The sequence below is a fragment of the Podarcis erhardii genome (genome assembly GCF_964252035.2).
Source record: "Podarcis erhardii genome assembly, chromosome: 8".
Taxonomy (NCBI): Eukaryota; Metazoa; Chordata; class Lepidosauria; order Squamata; family Lacertidae; genus Podarcis; species Podarcis erhardii.
The window spans coordinates 70,766,208-70,785,577 of record NC_138499.1 but is presented as its reverse complement, the minus strand read 5'-3'; positions in this window follow the sequence as shown (position 1 = coordinate 70,785,577).

The window sequence follows — 19,370 nt, the reverse complement described above, 5'->3', positions numbered from 1 at the left end:
TTTCTGAGAATCAGTACCTCCAAAGTTGATTTATATTAAATGCTCTGTTAAAATCATTTTCATCAGTGGTGTAATTTCAGTAGGTTGTTTAGATTTAGAGTCCATTTATGCAGCAGAAGAATCACAGCAAGCATTGCAAAAGGAAATTTAAAGTGAAAATAGTTATATCGAGTTAAGTTAGGAGGATCAAGTGGTGCAAATCTCTCTAAAATGCCCTCTTTCAATTTGCTGCTGCTACCCCTCTTATTTGTATTACTAGCAATGTGATTTGCAGGAGAACACGAGAGACGTGTTCTACATTTTGCTAATGGAGGAAGGAAGGAGGGGATGAATTAATGTGCAAATGCCCCAACATATCTAGGTACAGCTGGGAATATCCCTTGGCTGAAGAACTGTTGTTAGTCAGTGAAGACAATGCTAAGCTTGAAAGACCAATAGGCAGACTCAGTAGAAGGCAACCTCCTCTGTTTCTATGTATCCTCTGGTGTGCTTTCATTTGCAAATGCACAAGAATTTGGCTAAAGAAGAACTTTCAAGATGGATAAGGGTCATAGCTGAATGGAAGAACAGCTACTTTCCACACAGAAGGTCTCAGGTTCAACCCCCAGCTTTTTCAGACGGTTGCAAGAGACTCATGTCTGAAACCCTGAGCTAGATGGACTCAGTATAAATAAATTTCCTATGTTCTTGTGCACAGTACTGGCTGGGGTGCCAATTGAGGGAATTACCCTGGTAAAGATAATGTGCTGGGTCTGGGGGTTAACCTGAGCAACTCGGTCCAGGTCCAGTCCTGAATCCAAGGATTCCATGAGGAGTCAGTCCAAGAGGGCCAAGGCAAGAAACCAGGCTAGGTCAGGCACAGGGTTCCAGCAAGCAGCAATGTTGCTCCCACAACCTGGGGGGGGGGTCCGGCAGCCTTTTATCTCTGACGGGGTAACAGCTGGTCCTGATCCCCTGGTGACTCACCTCCCTGTCTCTCCCGAAGGCGAGCACTCCTCCTGCGAGTACTCAGGTTTCTCCTTCTCTCAGACCTGAGTGTCCGCAGCTCGGGAGATGTCGGCGGGTTACTAGACCCAGAGGCCACCTCAGCCTCTCCTGACCCAACTGGTTGTGGAGCAGCTGCACATGATTGCCCAGCAGAGGGCAATGAGGTAATCCCCGCATCTGGAGCCAGGGCAGGCTCAGGCCCCTGATTCTGCTCAGCTGGTGCTTGTTGCAGGGGAACCTGTGCAGACTGGGGCTCTTCAGAATCAGGCCCCAGACTCGGTTCAGATGCCGCCTGAGGCAGAGGATCCGGTGCGGACCGAGACTCCTCCAGTTCCGAGTCCAAGCCCGAGTCCCAGGTCATCACAGATGAGACCAAGAGGAGATCTGACAGCCCACTTCAAATACCCAAAGGGCTGACACATGGAGAATGTAGGAAGCTTGTTTTCTCCTGCCCTGGATGCTAGGACATGAACCAATTGATTCATGCTACAAGATATGTGATTCCAACTAAACATCTGGAAGAATGTTCTGACAGTAAGAGCTGTTTGACAGCAGAATGGACCCCCATGAGAGATGGTGGCCTCTCCTTCCTTGGATTTTTCTAAGCAGAGGTTGGGTGGCCACTCGTCCTGTATGACCTAGTTGAGATTCCTGCATTGCACGGAGTTGGACTAGATGCTGCTTCCAACTCTACATATCTATCATTCCATGATATTACCTCTACCGCCATGCTCTCTGTGTGCTTCAAGGTATGGAAGTCCCCGTCCAACCCAACCTTCACCACCATTCAGGAGCCACTGGCGGTTTTGCACATCACTAGCCACCGTTGACCCAACAAAAGTGAATTATTGCATTGCTGTGTTACTGATTGTTTCAGCACTCAAGTGGATGTGATCCACAATGTTATATGTAGTGCACAGGGAGGGAAAGTTTACTCTCCCATCACAGAAAGGCATGGAAAGGCCCCCAACAAATGAACAAACTACAACTTGACTGATACTTCACCCCGTTTGAATTGTATACAATCCTTGCAATGTGTAATAAAATGGCCTCCGTGCCAATTCCCTTTTTATGCATGGGTTTAAAAGAAAAGGGGGGACACCCCTAGGCATTACTATATCGGTCCCCATATCCTTTTTAATGTGTCTTTGCCATTTTTACAAGCACCTTCCTCTTTCTTTTCTTTTCTTTTTAAGGACAATTTCACCCGGAGTAATGGAGCGGTAGAAATTAAATGAGTGTGCATGTAAACCAATGAACTTGAGGTACTACTCATCTTGCAACTCCGCCTAATCTAAATAACCTTTTTTTTATGCTTTGCCAGAATGGCATTTTCAAAAGGCTATCTACGAGTAAATGAGCGCATATGTCAGTTTGGATTTGCTAGACAAATCAAATCGGTCCGACAAAGTACATCGATTCATTACTATTTACTGCACACTTCAGTTTGAAGGACAATTTTTGTGATTGGGCCATTAACGGTGACTGTCGTTTTAGCAACGTTTTCCGAATTTCCTTTCTTGTTACCTCCTTTCATGCATCTAGCAGACTCCCTACATGGCATGTATTGTAGCTTTCAGCTCTTGCTGAGAGACAAGCTTACAAGGCAGGATACACTGTGCATTCTTCACAGTCCCCCTCTCCCTCATTGTTTTAAGCAGACCTTAGGCTCCCACATACTAAAAAAGACAGTGTAAGTTTAGAGGCTTCCATGTTAAAAAAAGAAATACTAATTGCCTTGCTTGATAGAATTCAATATCCTTTTACAGTGCAACCCTAGACATTTTTACTCTGAAAGAAGTGGCCACCGGCTTGCAGCCCTAATCCTGTAAATTGGGGGTGGGGAATCTGTGGCTCCCCAGACATTGTGGGGCTGGTATCAACCCCATATAGCTTGTGGTCAGTGTCCTTCCACAAGCACCGTGTCCATGTCTTCTGGCCACACAAGCTGAAACTGATCCCATGAAACCAGATTAGACAGTGTGTTGGACACTTCCACTGGAGATGTGTTAACAATGACATCTAAGTCACAGCAGCTTCCAAGGGTTCTGGCACCCCATTTATTTCTCTTAGCAGGGAATGAAACTTTCGTAGGTATACAAGGCACACTTCCAACATTTTGAGTATTTCCTGTACCTCCCCACCCCCACCCCCCAACTCCCTTCCTAATTATAGGTGAGACTATATTCATGGATAACTTTACAAATTAAATTCTCCCTTCATTTTTTATCTGAAATTGCATAACAGCAGGATGGTTATGGAAAAAGCCAATAGCAGTGTGATTGAAATCAATATGATTTAACAGGTAACTGTTTTACTATTCACATCTCTCTCTCTTTTGGGGGTGGAGGGAAATCAGAAGAACCATATTTTCCAGTGGAGGGCTCTTCAAATTAACTGCCCTCTGCACAGTTGCGTCTCTGTTCCTCACTCATTCTTTCTATGACATCCTAGGGATGTGTGACTCTGTCAACTTTAGTTTCTCTCCATCTCTCATATTCCCAGTCTTGAGTTCTCCACATTTTCACATAAATTTGCATTTTAAGGAAGTCCTCATGGAAATTCATCAACATTTTACTGCAAATTTATCCCAATATGCAACATAATTTTGCAACGTATACATATTTTTTGTAAAGCAGTATTGCCTGATATAAACCATTTTCATATGTACTTTACACTACTATGTGCATTTTTAATGTATATTTTACCCATGTATGTTCATTATTTGCACACATTATTCGACCTGAGAACTACATTACAAAATTCAGATAAGCGCAAATTTCAAAGGAAGGCTGTGTTTCCATTTGTGCATTGTTTTAGAAAATGTGAATTAGATAGGTTTAATCAGGTTCAGTTCAGCCTTTAAATACCAGCTGAACTGAATCTGATACTCAACCACATCTACGTCACAGGATGTTGGTTATGAGGAGTGTTTGTTGAATAGTGAGATCACTTTGCATTACTCTGACATCAGCATCTATCTAGAAATGCTTGAGGATTTCTTTTTCTTTGCAAATTCTGATATTAACTCGACCTGTTCCCACAACTCTCAGACTAATATGTGAATAGGAATGCAGTTATCATGAGGAATTCACACGTCTTAGAGTTTTACAGTGTGGTTTTCTTAGCATTTTTTTTAAAAAATCACACCAAAAAACATATTCAGATGTATATTTGAGGATGAAACAGGTAGTCAACTGAGAATAGATTCAGAAATGCTGATTTTGTAAGAAAAAAATTGTTTATTTAAATACACAAATATGTGTAGTTTTGTGCGTTTTTTTACCACCACCAAACCATCTCCCCATATCCTGCCGCTGATTGCTGCTGAAACTGATGAATGGACACATCTAAAAGTGACATAGAAGAGAAATAGACTGAGTCATTCATCCCTATATCCATCTAAATCTCAAGGTTGGTTGCAACATTAATCGAGAGGCATGGCAACCATGACTGTACATCTAAGTCTCCCACTACCGTCTGAAGAACTGTGTGCTCCAAGCACATGATGTGGTCACTTTCCACAGCTGTTTGGCCTCCTTCTGGAGGGTCTCACCTCATTACAGTAATGTATAATCAACAATCTCTTGATTATATATTTGGGGATGTAATTCAATTTCTCAAACTTTCTAGACCTCAGGTGGTTTCATGGGAGCTAAGCTAAGTTGTTGCACATAGAAAGGACTTTGGGTATATGGACCTCCTTTTACATCTGCTTCCTTCAACTCTCATTGGCTGCTACCAATGTGGCAGCGCCTTGGTCATCATTATTGTGAGTGGAGGAGCCACAGTAGTCATGTGGATCGATCCCCTACCACCATTACTGTGTGTCCTCAAGTTCTCCTCTCTCTTTCTTCCCATTGTATGATGGACTTAATCCTAGATATCTATGAGGCACATAATATAACTTTTGCATCTCATGAATATTTGAAGTGCCCAAATGTTCTTTTTTGAGCTGCCTCATTTTTCCTCTATAACTGCCCATATTGGGTCTGGCTGCCCATTAAAATAAAAAGTGCTTCTCTCAATGGTCCCTGTTTTGAATGAGGCATGAGGCCTATTCAGAGGTGACTCCATGTAGATTCAACTCCCTCCCCCTGGAGGTGCATCTTCTCCCAGGCCTTTCAAACTAGAGAAAGGTGTTATTTTTGTTTGTTACTATGTGTTTCTGTGCTTATATATTGTAAATCAATATATTGTAAATACACATTTATTTAATAATAATAATAATAATTATATTGCCACTTTGTTCCATTCTATTAGATAGGTACATACCTTTTCTGCAAAGCTTTTTGGTAGGAGTAGGAAGAATTTGATGAGTTTCCCCCCATTGTACTGTTCTATGATGTTGCTTTCTTATGTTGTTGTCATTTTAATTTAGTATAGTTTTTATTAAATTTGTGCTTTCTCTCCACCACACTATAATCCTAAGGTGAAGAGTGGTACATAAATATTCATATAAATAAAATAAATAAATATGAGAAGCTGCCAGAAATCCCATGGCAGTGGGATAGTTAATGTCTGTCTGTAGACTACAGATCTCAGCTAAGTGCATTTGCCTGAATACAAGCAAGGAGAGAAAAAGAAAACCTGTTCTTTCCCCCCACCTTTGCCCTGCTAATAATGAATCAATTGTTGTAATTCATAACGCATTTTGACAGTCTAAGGTTGCCGAGGTAGCAAATCTCCACTGTGCCTTTATACAAAAAAGTAGCACTGAAAATAATGAATACTAAAACAAGGTTATTTTTTGCATGCCCAGTAACTACTTTCCCAACAGAATCCGGAGCTCATTATGTATACCCAGCATGGCATATTGATTAATGTCACATATTATTATTAGTTTCTTTTAATATGCAAATATACACCAACATGATATTGTCTTCAACTTTTCAGTGATGTCAATTAGTTGCAGATTAAGGGTCTGCAGGAGAAAAAGCACAACCACAGTCAATTTGCAGAGTCCTTGGTGAGTGAAGAGATTGTACTATATCAGTCACTGGTCTCAGGCACTTGCAATATTCATCCTGTGGCAGGCTATGTAAGAACATAAGTTTCAGTTTTGTGATTTTCCAACATTCAATGGCAGCTTTGACAGACATGGGTTGTTCCTGATTTTATGAAGCCAGAGCAATCACTTCCCAAAGTTTTACCTTGAACCTTGTCCAATAACACAGTTGTGTGATAAATTATCACAATGACAGTGAGGGGCTCATCCACACTTGTCCTGTGCTTTCTGTCAGGAGCCCAGGCTGCCATCTTGATAACAGAGCACACAAGTTGTAATTAGCTTGAAGATTTATTGCAAAACAAACAATAAGGCTCGGACGCTCTATCGGAGCTTCTGTACCTTACAATTCAGTTGACTCTTCTGAGGAGTTCTTCCTGCTTCTGCAGAATATCCTGAACCTGTGACCCTTACATATCTGGTTTTGTTTCCTGTCTAATACCTTTCCCACAAGTCTACTCCCTGGGCTCATAGGAATAATTGCCTCCTCTTCCAGTGAGGAAATGCTCCCCCTCCAGCTTTCCGAGCCTGCCTGTGCTTCTTGAGTGACTTGGCTTCTCTCCATCCAGCCCTCTGCTAGCGTCTTATCTGCATTCCTTTCAGGGAGTAGACAGCTGACTGCTCCCATCTGTGTGAGAGAAATGCAAACTTTCCTGCTGCTGGCTGCTTCCTAACTCATGCTGTGCCTCTCTACATGGGGCAGATGTGTTCCTGACACTTTCTAGGCATGGGTCTGAGTGGTTTTGACTTGGCATCACTGTTCTCCCCTGGAAAACCTACTCTTTAGTGATAAATTGGAACAAATAGAAATCCGTAGAAAACCCAATGGCCATTGGCTCAACGCTAAACCATGGGTTTTCTCAGGGGACAGTGGTGGGGCAAATGGAAGTGTGAACGAGCTGTGAGTTAAACCTCCACTGCACAAGGCTGTTCTGAATCCAACACGCTAAACTAGGATCAAAGGCAAATTTCAAAGTGCCTGCTTTCCAAGTAACAATCTGAACAAAGGAACAGACTTGAAGTACTGTAGCTAAGTAGAAGGCAGGTGTGTGTGAAGGGATCTGCTTCAGTTCGCACTGAGAGGTGAACTTTGCCATGCCACAAAATTCACACATCTACAGATTTTGCAGTGTACTAAAGAGGTATAGAATACAGCCTGTGTGCTATTTCCCTGTGCCACCCACCCATAACTTCATCACATTTTAGCTGTTTCAGTGGCAATGTGTGCCACTGACATTACTGGGATATTTTCACAGCCGTGACATACTTTTCATAGCAGGAGTTGGATCGCGTCCTATAGCCATTCCACTTGTAGGATTGTACCCTAAGACTATGACAGGTGATTGCAGGCTTATATCATGGCTTGCTTAAAAATAGAGATGTGTGGGTAGTATCATATCTGCTGTGACAAAATCTGATCTGTTAACTGCCTGCAAGAAATTTTGGGCCCATCTCCTGCTCTCCAAATCTTTTTAGAATTCACCAGAGGGTGATGTTGGCAGGCTGTCAGCTGGAAAACAAAAGAACGAGCCGGGAAACATTAATAAAAGCTGAAAACAACGGCTTTGGAGGTATCTGAATCATCGTTCAAGAGTGTAGGTGAAAAGTGCCAGATTTGTTGGATGGTTGTTGTTGTTGTTTTCAAACCACAGCACAAACTGAGAAAAAGGATATAAGTGAGCCAAGAAAAAGACAGAAAACTTGTGTTTGAGAGTGGTGGAAAGTGGGCCAGCGAGATAGTGAGGCAGGGCATATGAAGACTAAAAGAAAGATCATCACATAGAGGGCATGCAACAAAATCTTCTGGTGGATTATTATTATACATGGGGGGCCCATGACAAAATGTTGCAGTGGATTATTGCATGTGCGCGCACGTTATTTTAGCTACCAGATGCTGGCTGGGAAGAGTTTCTCCTTGTTGCTAATAATTTATTATTTGTACCCTGCCCATCTGGCTGGGTTTCCCCAGCCACTCTGGGTGGCTTTCACAAAGACCAAAAATACACTAAGATGTCACACATTAAAAACTTCCCTGAACAGGGAAGGATGGTTCTGATGGGAGGTATCAGAGGAAGGAAAGTTTCTCCTATTAAAAGGATATATCCAGGTAAGCTTTAAGGCTGACCACAGGTAATCTGAGCCATAAAATTGGAGAATACTTTAATTTAGACTGCAAGCCGAAATGACAGCAATGCACATCATATAAATGTGTACAGTGGTACTTCGGGTTACAGACGCTTTAGGTTACAGACGCTTCAGGTTACAGACTCCGCTAACCCAGAAATAGTACCTTGGATTAAGAACTTTGTTTCAGGATGAGAACAGAAATCGTGTGGTGGTGGCAGTGGCAGTGGGAGGCCCCATTAGCTAAAGTGGTGCTTCAGGTTAAGAACAGTTTTGGGTTAAGAACGGACCTCCAGAATGAATTAAGTTCTTAACCCGAGGTACCACTGTATTCCCTTCTGTATCTCCTTTCCCTTGTTGCACCTGCTCACTCACCCACCCCCAAAGTGAGTGAAATTATGGCAAGGTGGAGAAGCACCTGTTCTATCTCTCTGGCAAGTGACTAGGCCACAATAGTACCTATTTTTATTCTCTCCCCCACCCACTGATATCCAAGAGCTCAAGGTAACATACATGGGTCTCCCCCACTTCACTTTATCTTCACAACAACACTGTGAGGTAGGTTAGGCTGCGAGAGAATGACTGGCCCAAGGTCACCCAGTGAGCTTCATGAACGAGTGAGGATTTCACTCTGGGCAGCTTGCAACACATATAAAAACATAATAGACTGATGCAGGACTGCCTTTGGATGTCTTCCAGAAGTCATGTACCGTATTTTTTGCTCTATAAGACTCACTTTTTCTCTCCTAAAAAGTAAGGGGAAATGTGTGTGCGTCTTATGGAGCGAATGCAGGCTGCGCAGCTACCCCAGAAGCCAGAACAGCAAGAGGGATTGCTGCTTTCACTGCACAGCGATCCCTCTTGCTGTTCTGGCTTCTGAGATTCAGAATATTTTTCTTCTTGTTTTCCTCCTCCAAAAACTAGGTGCGCCTTGTGGTCTGGTGCGTCTTATAGAGCAAAAAATACGGTAGTTCTTTATCTCCTTGACACCTGATGGGAGAGAGTTCCACGGGGAGGGTGCCACTGCCAAGAAGGCCTTCTGCCTGGATTAGGGTTGCCATATTGTGAGAATCCAGAAACAAAACTTATTGAGTTTTTTGTTTTGTTTTGCTTTTGCCCAAAGTCCTTGAGCTCAAAAAAGTACCTGAGCTATTTTTAAGGAAATTCGCCAAAATCTACACTTCCAGCATGGGTTGCCATATATATGAGTTTCCCCGGACATTTCAGTGATCTCCCACCAGACACTGCTTCTGAGGGCCAAATCCTGGCTATGTCCAGGAAATTCTGGACCTATGACAACCCTAGCCTGTATCCATGAGGGAACCACCAGAAGACCCTTGGAGCTGGATCTGAAGGCTGAACACTGGGGTTGGAGATGCTCCTTCAGGTATACTGGTACCATAGAATCTTAGATTTGGAAGGGACCCCAAGAATCATCTAGTCCAACCCCCTGCAGTGCAGGAATCTCAGCTAAAGCATCCATGGCAGATGGCCATCCAACCTCTGTTTAAGAACCTCCAAGGAAGGAGAGTCCAAAATCTTCCAGGGCAGACCATTCCATTGCTAAACAGCTCTTACAGTCAGAACGTTTTTCCGAATGTTTAGTCGGAATCTCCTTTCTTGCAACTTGAAGCCATTGCCTCAATTCCCACTCTCCAGAGCATGTTCCCTCCTCCATGTGACAGCCCTTGAGATATTTTAAGATATCTAAACTGTTCTGAATAAATAAGAAAGAAAGCTAGCGAAAAGGAGCAGCAGGGAAGATTGAACCCACAGAAGAGGGGGTTCCTTGAAGTTCCTCAGGAGACCTTGAAACCAAGAGCCAGTACATGAACTGTGATTGTCCAGAGTTTGTGTGCTTTCCCTCTTAGCAGCTGAAAAAGGCCTACTGTCTGTAGGCAAGGAGCCAACTTTCACGGAATGAACAGCCAGCATCCAACTGAGATTTATGTACTACAAAGGGGGTAATATTAAAAAATCACTTTGAAAGGTAGGAAATGAGAGAATCAATATAATGGACGGTGCTTCCACAGAGTACAGTATATAGGTAGAGGATTATCTTCTTCAAACCAGGAAAGTTTAAACAGGCCCCGGGTGGCTGTTAATTCTTGTGAAAAAGTAATATAACCACCACTGCCTTAGTGGAATTAGTTAAGTTTTACAGAGAGTAGAATTTGTCCCAGTGACCTTAGCATGCATGCATGTATATATATATATATATCCCAAAGTATATTGGGCTAAGAACTGTGCTTATCCTTTCTTAGCTGTTACCTCCCATTTTGTATGTCAGGGTCAGAGAGAGGAAAGGAAGAGGAATGGCAGTATCATGGCAACTCTTCTAAAGAAGCAGGCCAATCTGTAACAGCAGTTGGGACCTGCAGCAAAATGTTGCAGCGTATTCCCAGTCCCTAACAAGAACGCTTCTGCAAAGGGATCTAGGTAGCATGGAACCCAAGCTTTATGAATCTGCTGTGATTACAGAGATGCACTTTTCAGAACTTCAGCCAAACAAAAATGTACATTGTTGTATTTGAGTGTTGTGAGCCGTTTTCATGTTCATTCCTAAATAAATAAGATGTTAGCACCATGGAATAAAAAGGTAAAAGGACTCCTGACCATTAGGTCCAGTCATGACTGACTCTGGGGTTGTGGCGCTCATCTCGCTTTATTGGCTGAGGGAGCCGGCGTACAGCTTCCAGGTCATGTGGCCAGCATGAGTAAGCCACTTCTGGCGAACCAGAGCAGTGCACGGAAACGCCGTTTACCTTCCCGCTGGAGCGGTACCTATTTATCTACTTGCACTTTGACGTGTTTTTGAACAGCTAGGTTGGCAGGAGCAGGGACCGAGCAATGGGAGCTCACCCCATTGCAGGGATTCGAACCGCTGACCTTCTGATCGGCAAATCCTAGGCTCTGTGGTTTAACCCACAGCACCACCTGCATCCCCTAGCACCATGGAATACTTGATCTCATTTACCCCCTCCACCCTCTGCTGTCTATAAGTAGACTGTAAGCTTTCCGAGGCAGGGACCCATTTTTCCTTAGGTCACTTGCTGTGTAAATCCTCGTCAACAGTAAGGGCACTGTGGCTATAGTGATAAAATAATAATAATAATAAATTTAGAGCAGCAATACCCCACCATTTTTCTTATGATATTAGTTCTCTTCTTAGATATTGTTTATTAGTTATTAAAAGGTTATGGTGTTTGGCTGAACCGTTATTTAGTGTTCCTATGTACACAAAATGGTTTATGAGTGTCCAAAAGGGGAAACCTATTTGCATATTTCTGTGGGGGGTTTTATGGCAGTGCTAGTTTAACAGCTTTAAAGTTCCATTTATCAGGCTCTTGGTTTTGAGCTCCAGTTACGATTTTTGCAACTGCAATGATATAACAGAGTGATAAAGGGTTGCCATAACTTAAAAGCGCATTGCTACCAATAAGCCCATCCATCCAGTCTGTACCGCTACATAAACTTAAATGTTTTTGTGGGTGAAGAACATCATATTTCAACAGCATTGTATATTCTGTGATTCCTTATCAAAAGGATCTCTTATTTAAAGTCCTCCTCCCTCTCTGTTCTGGCCTATTTGGTCCTCTGTTGTGTGATTTCTGCATTTACTCAGCTGTGTCAAACAGCAGCAGCAGAAGAAGTGTTTGATTCCCTCTCTTTTTTATTATTATTTCCAGAGTGCCTACAATAATTAGGTGTGGTTGAGAAGATGGAAAGAAGGTTCTGCCCTTAGGTTTGTAATCTGAGTGAGGAAAATAGAACTGGAGGGGGAGAGGTAGAAATGGGAGATCAGTTTCAGAATATGACATCAGGAGATGTATTTTCACGGGCATTTAAATTCACCAACAGAAGGAAACCTGTATATGCCAAGGGAATTTTTTTTTTCAAGGGTAGAGAGCTGCAAAGGAGGAAGGCTGCAGTCAGGAATAAATGGTGTAATTTGAGGTTTGTGGGGGGATAAGGCTGGGGAGAAATTCAATTCAGTGAGCACTGAAGGCAAGCTTAACTAATTCAGACTTTCTGGAGGAATACACGAACCAAAATGTAGCCATCTTTCAAAATTCGTGCCTCTCTGAATTTTGCATTACTGTTTCTCCAGTCAGGTAATGTGAACCAAAGATGCATATACTAAGAGGAACATATGCATACAAATGCATATGTTAGTGAAAATAGAATACATTATATAGGGAACATTGCTCTGCAAAAATTGTGTTGATTAGGCAAAATTGCAAACGAACGCGTGCATATTAAGAGAAATCTGCAGTAAAATGCATACAATTCACAGAAGGACATGTTTTTGTAATGGTGACTGATGTGGAAATGTGGAGAGCCGAACCTAAGAGTGGAGAAACATGAAACTGAGAGAAGCTACCAGATTGACAGATTGGCCTGTCCCAAGTAGAGCCAAAAGCGGGCATGGAGAGGGAGGGAGAGGGGTGGAGGCAGAAGGAGAGAAAGACAGAGGACATTTCCATGGACACATTTAATACTTTGGACAGATGTCAGTAAAAGTGCTTTTTGCAAAAGTGTGTTCAAAACATTTAGGCAACTCCCTCTCTGCAAGCCCACAGAACAGAGCCATGGAATATCACATCTCGATAGGTTCATGTTACCTATTCAAAAGTACTGAAAGCTGCATCAGTTTGTGCCTATCCAAATTACTGTTGATCATCATATATATCATTGGTTTAACTCTGGAACACCTTGCACAATTAAGCCATTACATTTTTTGTTCTGCTGCCATCCATCCCCAGGTACAGTGGTGCCTCGCAAGACGAAAAGAATCCGTTCCGCGAGTCTCTTCGTCTTGCGGTTTTTTCGTCTTGCGAAGCAAGCCCATTAGCGGCTTAGCGGATTAGCGCTATTAGCGGATCAGCTGATAAGCGGCTTAGCAGCTTAGCGGATCAGCTGATAAGTGGCTTAGCAGCTTAGAAAAAGGGGGGGAATGGAAAAAAACCCGCAGGAACTCGCAAGACATTTTCATCTTGCGAAGCAAGCCCATAGGGAAATTCATTTTGCGAAGCGCCTCCAAAACGGAAAACCCTTTCGTCTAGCGGGTTTTCCATCTTGCGAGGCATTCGTCTTGCGGGACACCACTGTATGAAGGGGTGAAAAATCAAAACTGAAGGGGTGAAAATCAAAACTATTTTTGGCTTCCCTAGCCAGAATTAGCTATACTTATATCACTGATAGGGACACGGGTGGCACTGTGGGTTAAACCACAGAGCCTAGGACTTGCCAATCAGAAAGTCGGTGGTTCGAATCCCCATGACGGGGTGAGTTCCCATTGCTTGGTCCCTGCTCCTGCCAACCTAGCAGTTCAAAAGCACATCAAAGTGCAAGTAGATAAATAGGTACTGCTCCAGCGGGAAGGTAAACGGCGTTTCCTTGTGCTGCTCTGGTTCGCCAGAAGTGGCTTAGTCATGCTGAACACATGACCTGGAAAATGTATGCCGGCTCCCTCAGCCAATAAAGCGAGATGAGCGCTGCAACCCCAGAGTCGGCCACGACTGGACCTAATTTTCAGGGGTCCCTTTACTTTACCTAAATCACTGATAAATGGGCACACCTTGTCCTAGGAACACAGAAAGTTGCCTTATATCAAGTCAGACCATTGGTTCATGTTGCTAAGTATTATCCACTGACAAGCAGTACCCCTCAAGGGTTTCAGACCAGGAATCTTTCTCAGTCCTACCCAGATAAAGGCAAATGCTCTAGCACTGAGCTCTGGCCCATATCCCTGCTGATAGGCAGGTTCATATAGCTGTCCTATTCACAAGAGAAATAGGGTCAAGAAGCACCAAAATAAAATAAAAGTTTTGGTACAGAAGCAAGTATAGTAGAAGTTAGCAAATGAGCTGACACTTGGAAATTCTCCCCTCCTTTTCTTTTTGCCCCAAATATGACAATTGGCTTGCAAGCAACATCCATTTTCTGAGTTTCCAATTAGGAGCTAATGGCATTACCTGTCTCACAGTGAGGGCTGATTCACATGGACAGAGCTTTTATGCTCAAGTGAATAATACAAAGTGTACTCACCCATGGAGACAAGCTCATCACTTGATAACTACCCCATCAACTAATCATGGGAATAAATATTGAGTCAGATTGGCAAGAGGTTGGTTTCAGCATAACATTTGCTTCCCCTCCGCCCCTCACTTGCAGAAAACTATTCTCTACTGAGGAACAGAAGATGCCATGCTGCAATGTAAAATCCATGTGGATAAAGATCTGTGAGGGAAACTGGGCCAATCTTTTCACAGTGAACATTGCAGCCTGATGTTAGAGCTGCCACAAAGCTGAGTTCTTGAGCACCTGTTCTGCATGCAGAAGACCCTAGAGTTAATTCCAGGCATCTCCAGGTAGAGCTACTGCCAGTCAACAAGGACAGGAGGGTAGCCAAGGTGTTGTCCTCCAGTTGTTATGGACTGGAACTCTCACCATCCCTAACCATCAATCATGCTGGCTGGGGCTGATGGGAGCTGGAGTCCCCAACATCTACTGGTTACACCAATGTAGACAATACTGAGCTAGGTAGACTAATGGCCTGACTTTGTATAAGGCAGCTTCCAATGATTTTGAAGGTTCCTGCTCGGGCAAAACATCCAAAAAAAATGTCGAGGCAATCAGAAATGGGTTGTAGATAATACTAGAGAAATGTCTTGGAGAGGCATGCATCCCCAATTTGGCACAAACTAACTAATTTGGCACTGGTCCTGCAAACTTTAACATTCAAGGAAATTGTATCTTCTTACACTTCCCACGCTCACTGGAAGGACAGATCCTGAAGCTGAGGCTCCAATACTTTGGCCACCTCATGAGAAGAGAAGACTCCCTGGAAAACACCCTGATGTTGGGAAAGATGGAGGGCACAATGAGAAGGGGACAACAGAGGATGAGGTGGTTGGACAGTGTTCTCAAAGCTACCAGCATGAGTTTGACCAAACTGCGGGAGGCAGTGGAAGACAGGAGTGCCTGGCGTGCTCTGGTCCATGGGGTCACGAAGAGTCAGACACGACTAAACGACAACAACAACACTTCCCACAACTTGCATGCTTGGAATGGGGCAATGCCATCTGGGAGCCTCCTGGGGTCAGTAGTGAGTTCTTGGCAGGCGTGTTGGCCACAGTAGACACCAAAATGTGCTGACCCTCGACATCAGCTTGGGTTCCTCCTCGGGGGGGGGGGATATACCTGCAGTACTTTCACATGTCTCTATCAAGTGTTGTGCATATGCCTCCTCCCCAGCCCAGCCTTGTCTTTACCTGCCCCACACTCAGTGTCCTATAGGGCAGGTGGGCTGTCTTGTTCGCAGCAGACTTGCGAGTCCAATGGGAAGGCCTGGTAGGTCTAATTGGGTGAGCAGGCCAAAGGTTCCTGACTGCTGCTCTCTGTATTGGCAGCTCCCACAGGTACACAAAGTAGCTATGCAGGCTCATAAAAACAGCAGGCAATCCTTTACAGCTTTTGCTCTCTTGTCAGCCTAGGCCAGTGTAGCCAATGTGTACCGCTTCCATCATCTGCTTCCACAGGGAGAGAGGAAAGCAGGGGTCATTCTGAAAACAGGTCACCCACACCTGGTATGTGCGCTGCTGGTATGAATGAGCCCCACTGGATAGAATATGTTTTGACTGTGTTGCATTTGGATTATTAATGTGCCTGTACTAAGATATTAATAATGCTTTATCAGCAGTGGTCCCATACCACTGAGATAGAAAGGTCAACTGATTCAGAAATGTGAGGAAGAGATAATAGCAGGAAAACATTTAAATAAAAAAAACCCCATAATTGAATCAACCTGTCTTCTTGAATTTTGAAGCATTAAAACTTAGCATTTTAAACTTTTTGCATACAGCACTAGGCATGTGCTTTTATTGTGTCTGAAAATTTGGTGGTAGGAGAAGCCATATAGGAGTAACACCAGCTACCTGGGGAAGGGCTTAATCCCTTAGCATCTCCAGTTTGGTCTGGGGAACCCCTGACAAGTCACTGTTAGTTAGTGTTGATAGAACTGAGCTATATAGTCCGACTCAGTATTAGGTAACTTCTTAGGTTCCTACCTTCCTAACACGGGGGAGAGATTCACACTTTTTGAAACAACATGTGAACTGAAACCTAGCCACCCTTCAACATTCATACTTCTCTGAATTTTGCAATCTGGTTCTACAGGCAGTTAATCTATACAGAAATGCATATGACAGAGGAAAGTTTGCATATGAATGCATACATTGGGGGGGGACACAAATATGCATTATATTGTGGGTGGAATGCTTCAGAAAAATGTTTATACTGGGCAAAATTGCATACAGAACTGTGTATATTAGGATATGGTTGCACTAAAATGCTGAGGGCTTTTTCATGAGGACTCATTAACTTATGTGGAAATGTGCAGAGCTGAACTTAAATGATAAACACTGAAAATAACTGTAGACCAGTGTTTCCCAAATTTGGGTCTCCAGCTGTTTCTGGACTACAAATCCCTGACCACTGGTCCTGCTAGCTAGGGATGATGGGAGTTGTAGTTCAAAAACGGCTGGAGACGCGAGTTTGGGAAACATTGGTCTATACTGACTGGGGCTAATTGGAGTTGGAGTCCAATAACATGTGAAGGGCATCATGTTGGCTGTTCCTGCTCTAGGAAGTGTGCTGACCTTTCCCCTCCAACATGACCCCCTAAGTCACAAAGTCACACTCCTGACACCAGTGTCTCTGTACCTTTCCTAGACAGGGCTGGGGCACTGAGTTCAAGGCTGTGTGGCTGCATCTGTAGGACTTCCACCACCATTCCATCCTCCCATTGGTGCAGTTCCATAGTGTTGGAGAGGGGCCCAGGCGCAAAGTTGTTACGGCTGCAAAAACTGAACACGTAGTGCTGCCTCAGTGGAGTTGCAAATGGCTTCTCCATGCGAACCAGGAAGTGGCCTATCCAGAAAATGAAATGACTCTTCTTTTCTTATCTCTGCAGCTGCGATCTCCTGGGTGATGCGGACACAATTAAGCAGTTGAATGTGCACACGTATTCCATCCATTTCTCTCCTACCCACCAACCCTCCATGTGGCCCTGGGCACTAGCAACCCATGCTACACCACTGCACTGGTGCAGCTGCATGGCCTTGCCCCAACACCATCAGCTAAGCAGCAGTGACACCAGTTTCAAAGATACAGCTCCATCCCACTACATGTGACCCTTCTGTTTAGATATTTTAATGCTAAAGGTCTAGTCTAGGCCCAAAGGAGGGACATAAATCAGTCCTTGAATCAATTAGCACATGTATGAAATGCAAGAATGCTCGGAGGGGGTGTAAATAGGAGTTCATTTGCATCATATTACCTAATATCAGAAATAAAGTGGGAGGGGCTACCTTGAATGGTGGCTTTTTGTTTTTGTTTTTTGCCACTTGTTTTGTTTTGTTTTTCTTACTTGATATCTATTTCTAACCCAAGACAGCATCACTAAATCCTGCTCGTTTGTCTTGTAAAAAACGAATGTTAGATCAAGACACACATAGATCATTGTGAATGTCGAGGGCTTCGTTCATCCTCGCCAATGTTCCAGGGTTTTTATAGTGCTGTGGACCTGTGCCACTAGCCTCAGGCTCATCTGAAACAAGATTGCTTCGAGAAAAATGCAACAGCCTAATCACACACACACACACACACACACACATCAACATTGCTGGATACATTAGAGCAGTAAGGGGGCCAGCGAAGCAGACATTATTAATCTTTCCTCCTTCTGTCCATTGGGAAATATGTTGACTCTTAAACCAATTTGGGACCCCTGGGAGTCATGATCTTAGGATCTTCAGTCTGTCTCTTTTGTCTTCATGTGGTTACACTGCTATAATGGTAATGGTAATCTTGTTTACTGAGAAACTTCTGCCAAAGTGCTCAAGCTGATGCACAATTAAAACATCCTTATAAACATTAATCATGAGAACTTTGTAAAGAAATGAGGCTAAATGCCCATTTGCAAGGATGAGCTATTGTACAAGAGAAATGACTCTTTTCTTGTGTGCCTGTTGCTTTGCTCAGATAAACACGCTTCTCCATTGAACTGAAAACACACACACCCAACCCTCCCTTTCTCTGTTCGTATTACACTACATTGTCTGGCAGGGCATATCTGCACTAGAGCCTTGAACTTTCTAAATAGTCATTCTCTGTTTCCAGGAAAATATAGTTCTAGTGCAGGGGACAGACTAGAGATGCCTTTCATATAGGCCAGTCCTGCCATTAGGAAAAGTAAGTTGAACACAATAAGAACCTGCTCCACCAGGTAAATGGTCCACCTAGCCCAGCATGCTGTTCTCACAGTGGCCAACCAAATGCCTGTTGAAAGGATGCAAGAAGACTTTAACACAACAGCATTTTCCCCACCTGTCATTTCAAACAGTGCCTCCAACAGAAGAGGCAAAACATATATATTGTGGTTAGTAGCCACTGTTAGTCTTCATCTCCATGAATTTGTCCACTCTTCTTTTTGAGGTGACTGCAACCCCAGAGTCATCCGCGACTGGACCTAACGGTCAGGGGTCCCTTTACCTTTACCTTTTTACACAGTGCAGACGCTGGTGGGGACATTGGTGAAAGGCCTCTTTGCTCCCCATCCTATCCCCCATTGGCCATTCCTCTCTTGTATACTACATGGCTTGTCTTGGCACCAATAAAGTAGCCTATTGCTATCTAAAAGTCAGATTTAACTGCCGTGTTCAGGTCCCACCTGGATCACTGTGTCCATTTCTGGGAAGCATAGTTCAAGAAAGTTATTGACAAGCTGGGACATGTGCAGAGGAGGGTGGCCAAGATGATAAAGGGTATAGAAACCAAGCCTTGTGAGGAATGGTTGAGGAAGTTGGGCATGTTTAGCCTGGAGAAACTGTTACATTGAAGATGAAGCAAGTTTGTTTTCTTCTGATCCAGAGGGTATGACCTGAACCAGTGGATTCATATTACAAGGAAGGAGATTCCAACTAAAGAGAAGAGGAGGAGGAGGAGGAGGAGGAGTTTGGATTTGATATCCCCTTTTATCACTACCCTAAGGAGTCTCAAAGCAGCTAACAATCTCCTTTCCCTTCCTCCCCCACAACAAACACTCTGTGAGGTGAGTGAGGCTGAGAGACCTCAGAGAAGTGTGACTAGCCCAAGGTCACCCAGCAGCTGCATGTGGAGGAGCAGGGAAACGAACCCGGTTCACCAAATTACGAGTCCACTGCTCTTAACCACTGCACCACATGCA